Raw genomic sequence first — 5,122 nt, 5'->3', positions numbered from 1 at the left:
AGTGGAGGCAGGATCCATACATAGCTTTAAGCAGAGGTATGATAAAGCTCACGGTTCAGGGAAAGTGATCTAGTAGCGACCAGTGAAGAGGCGGGGGCCAGGAGCTCGGACTCGATCCCCGCAACCTCAACTAGGTGAGTACAACTAGGTGAGTACACACACACACACACACACACTCACACACACACACACACACACACACACACACACACGCACACACACACACACATACACACACACACACACACGCACACACACACAAGCGCGCTCTCACACACACACACACACACACCCACACACACACACACACACACACACATACACACACACATACATACAAGCAGTGATGGCCGAGTGGTTAAGGCGTCTGACTCGAAATCAGATGGGATCTTCCCGCGTAGGTTCGAATCCTACTCACTGCGACGTCACATTGAACGTTTTCGGTGTCATTAGCTGAGAATGGACCTCTCCACCCACATACAAGTGAAGACAGACACACACACACACACACACAAGACGTAGTATAAAAACGGCCTAACAGTATAGTCGCAAAGGAGTCCAGAGTCACCTTCCCTCGCCCACACCTACCTCCCATTCATCTGAACGGTGTAGTCATTAGGGAGTTCAGACCCCTACCGTCCACGTCTGTCGCCCATTAGTCTGGGCGGTGTACTCCCTTGGTAGTTCCGACTCCCCTACTGTCCACCTCTGCTGTCCATGTTTCCGAGAGATTCCCGGCCCAGCGGTATATTGTGAAATTATTATTTTTTTCCTCAGATGCATATACTTGAATGTTGTATACCTTCCCATGCGACCCACCTCCGCCGCCTGCCAACGTCCACCACCCATATGTCTTCTCCCCGACCTCTTAGTATAATGACTGGTACAGAGGTGAAAGGGATTGTTTTTTACTCAAGAAATCGCAATGACACGACTGCAAACAAGCCACGGTACGGGAGGGGAATAAAACCCGCGGTGAGGGAGCCGTAAAACTCCAGACCGACTCGTTAGCCACTGGGACCATCTGACTAGAATAGGATTTATCCAACTAGGTATATTTATACATCATAGGAAGGTTAGCATAGGCACCACTATGACCACAAATGCAAGTTTTTACAAATGGAATTCCCTCCAGTGGTGCCTATGCTAACTTTCCTATGGTGTATAAATATACCTAGCTGGATGAATCTTACTGTAGCCAGCTGGCCCCAGTGGCTAACACGTTTGTATGGAGTTTCACGACACACTCACCGCAGGTTTAATCCCCGCCTGTACCAAGGTTAGGTGAATATGTTGTTGTTTGTAGGTATCCTGTAAATCTGAAATCTTTAGAGTATTATCTACTATGTGAATGAGGACGTCGAGAAACAGTAACCTGTCTCTAAACTTTTCATCAAGTGCAAACTGGATAGCTGGTTCAACTGTGTTGAGCCTTTACTGAAGCTTCCACATGTCAGAACATTCAGGAGATATTATGAGGACGTCGTCCACGTAATCTGACAATGTTAAGTTGGTTGTGATGATGTTCGCGAAGAGTTCAGCTTCTATGTGTTCCATATAAAAGTTAGCTAAAATGGCGCTGATGGAGGAGCCCAGTCCCATTCCATAAGTTTATTTGAAATTGTTGTTGAAAAAAAAGTAGTTGAAGTTAATGCAGAGTTCAATCAGGTCAACAAAATTTCCCGAAGGTAGAGGAAAATTAAGGTCCTGATTGCCTTTATGTGATGGTACCTTCACTTTTCATCAAGGTCTGTAAGAAATAGTCCCTCGAATCATCAATTCTTCATGCACTAACATCACTTTCAACAAAATTATGATCCTTCTCAACATCCAGGTCGCCTTCAACGTCTCCAAAGTACTCTCACAAACCACCACTAAAGTCGTCATTGCAACCAGCACCTCCATCAAAGACCTGACCAGGAGTAAGTTCAAGAACCTCAAAGAAGTCGTTTCAGGAGTTTACACAATCCCCTGTGAAGGCTATAACAAGATATACGTCGGTGAAACAGCTAAAAGCCTGGAGATACGTTTCAATGAATTTAATGTATTCAGAAATGATAACTTGAACAATTTATGTACGTATATAACACCAGAATTCCGTCATCTATTTGAAGAGATTTTACCACGCCTGCCTTGTGATCAATGAACCCAATTTCTGCAGACGAAAATTCCTTGAATAATTCTTAATCGCCATTTAAAACACTGTTAGACATAATAAAGTCAGCTTCGTCATCTCTGAAGTATTAGCAAGAGTTCTTAAAACAATGAACCACGCCATCACTTAGCAACCAAATTTATCCCCACTACAAATTCCACTACCCTTGCTACTTCTAATACTACCACTGTTACTAGTACTACCACCACCACCACCACCACCACCACTACTACTACTACTACTACTACTACTACTAATACTACCAAGAGGATGGGCCAGTTAACCTACAGCAATGCTCGCATTTTTACATCTGATATTGTTACCTATATATACGCATTGTGTCTATTGTTTATAACCGCTTGACAAAGTTTCTGGAGAGCGAAACGTTGCCACAATATATACACATGCATTCTTTTACTTAAGATATTGTCTGTAATCCATCCGACATTTGTACAACCCCTCCAGATCTTCTTGTAGAGCTCAAGTGTTCGCATTAGAATTTTTCAGACTGAATTTCTCGTATGTAACACAGGGCTCCAATTCTCTTACACATCAGAGATTGTCAAATGAGCCATTTTTTAAAACAAACTTCTTATAATTACATTAAATTACCAATTTTCTCCTAAATTCCGCTTAAGGGAGACTAGTTCATTCCGAGGAAATACAAAAGTCATCTCAGTCTTCTTCTCCTGCTATGGTACTCGTCACAACATGTATCACATGAACTGTTTTCTCCTCTCATTTCAGGATTGCCTTTTTTACCCTAGACAACATATGTATTCCAATACAAAAGTAAAAATATTACTATTATTAATACCGACAGCCTTTACCCTATTCTCAAACAACGAGAGTTGAATGTTTATAAGTGTTCATTGAGATCTGAGGGTTGAGTTCAAGGTTCTACATCTCAAGGAGGTAAATAAGAAGCTAAGCTTTTGCCTAGATAAGTATAGCAATGAATATTAGGTGGTTGGAGGTAGTGAAGGGAGACAAGTTACCAGCTGTGATGAACAGATTGTCAACAGTTACAAGTTGGAAGGGTTTCCTTGTAAAGAGATACACAAATTGAGGATGGTTAAAGGAGCAGAACTGAAGGTTCTCCAGGACGCATGTACTTCTATGGTTAGTGAGGAAAAAGGTACCACTAACTCCTCTACTAATAAAGGTAGGAATATTCTTGTGGCCGCTGGCTCAAGAGTAAGACATGTTGACCCTGCCTTCTGTAACAGAAATAGGACAGTGAGACAGAGAGTGTGTTTCCCAGGAGTGGAGTTGGTGACATAGTTCTCTGGTTGGATAACATCAATTGGAAAACAAGCTCATTATCTGCCACAGGACAAGAGACAGGACATCCTATTTAAGTACAGAACAACTAAATAACTAATTAGGTACAAGGGAGGGGATCCGATCGTATATAGCATTTTGCCTGGAAGAGGAGTGGGGAATGAATGGATGTCTACGGCTACGTAGGTACTGTAAACAACTGGCAATCCCTTTCATTGACAACAGGGATATATTTGGGGGGAAGCATGATATATATGCAAGGGATGAGGTGCATCTGTCGAGGGTAGGAGTGGTAGCATTAGCCAACTTGTCGAGGGGGTCGATGCTGAGTTGTTTATTACTTTAAGTCGATAGAGGTATGTGTGTGTGTATGGGAAACAAATAGGTTGTGACAAGAAATTGTCAGAATACCTCAGGTTACGTTCAAAAGACATTCTTTATCATACAGTTAATAGTAAAAAACAATGGAACTAATCAACAATAAAAGAGCGAACGAAAGAGAGAGAGAGAGAGAGAGAGAGAGAGAGAGAGAGAGAGAGAGAGAGAGAGAGAGAGAGAGAGTGAACAAAAGAGAAAAAGAACTAGAGAGAGAGAGTGAACAAAAGAGAAAAACAAATAGAGAGAGAGAGTGAACAAAAGAGAAAAAGAAATAGAGAGAGAGAGCGCCTGGAGCCACAACATGAAGGATTAAGGTGTCTCAGGGATATATAATACTGCTCTACTGGGCTGCTTTGCCGCAGAGGGAAAGATACATTACCCAACAACGACGCAAGCTTTAGATCTGTGAGTTTTTCTCTCACTTAACAGTACATCTGCCATCACTGCTCCTACGGCTACAGGTACACCTGGCAGAAGTACTCCATATGCCGACCCCGAGTCAGATTTTTCTGCACCAAGGATTGCTGTAGCTTACAATGAACTGACTGACACTGTACTGTACCTGAACAAGTGTCAGGCCAAAACCCGAGCAGCAGAGATATATCAGGTAGAATTGATCGAGAACGTGAAAGTGGATGTGGAAGAGAGAGGCAACCACTCAAAGCCATCTCACCTCTTGCCAACATAGCCTTAGGAAAACGCTCACAAGCTACATATTCATCAGGCTCACCAGCAGCAGAATATACAGAGAAATCTGCTGCTAAAGCAACGAACAAGAAAGTGCAGGAAATGGGAGACCACCCTCCCTGATATTTAGGGAGTGCTCTCACTGTCAGTGAAGAGGGCACACCACTGCCTACTTCCTGCGAGGTGTCAGGTGCAATTACTGCCTCAGAAGGGGACATCAAGATGATCAGTGTTACAAGAAACAGAAACTTAACAGACAGAATCATCTGTTCTTTAGGGATTTATCCTTGTAACAAACCAGCAGGATGTCATAATTAGTGAACGCAAACATCACTCACTCAAACCAGCAGGATGTCAGAATTAGTGAACACATACATCACTCACTCAGTTACTCCCATTTCGGCTCAGCAGGTAGTTTTGTGCCTTATACAAGACCACAAAGCTACGTTTCACTGGTTGCCCCGGTGTCCTAACTGTCTCAAAAGTAAACGTCACAAAAGTCTATGTACTTAAGCTGAACACAAACATGAGAAGCAAATCTGTCAGCATCCTCTCTGCTAACATTAGAATCTTTATTACCAACGTTGTTGAACTCACGCAAAGTTTCATGAACACTCA

General features: G+C 42.7%; 1 non-coding gene across 1 annotated transcript; it reads left to right on the top strand.

Annotated features, from left to right (window-relative positions):
* The first annotated feature begins 340 nt into the window (after positions 1 to 340).
* Positions 341 to 422, top strand: TRNAS-CGA (transfer RNA serine (anticodon CGA)). Its single transcript has one exon. It is a non-coding gene; the product is annotated as a tRNA-Ser (tRNA).
* The last annotated feature ends 4,700 nt before the right edge of the window (positions 423 to 5,122 follow it).

The sequence above is a fragment of the Cherax quadricarinatus genome, chromosome 77 (genome assembly GCF_038502225.1).
Source record: "Cherax quadricarinatus isolate ZL_2023a chromosome 77, ASM3850222v1, whole genome shotgun sequence".
NCBI classification, from domain to species: domain Eukaryota; kingdom Metazoa; phylum Arthropoda; class Malacostraca; order Decapoda; family Parastacidae; genus Cherax; species Cherax quadricarinatus.
This window is presented reverse-complemented; position numbering and strand designations above follow the sequence as displayed.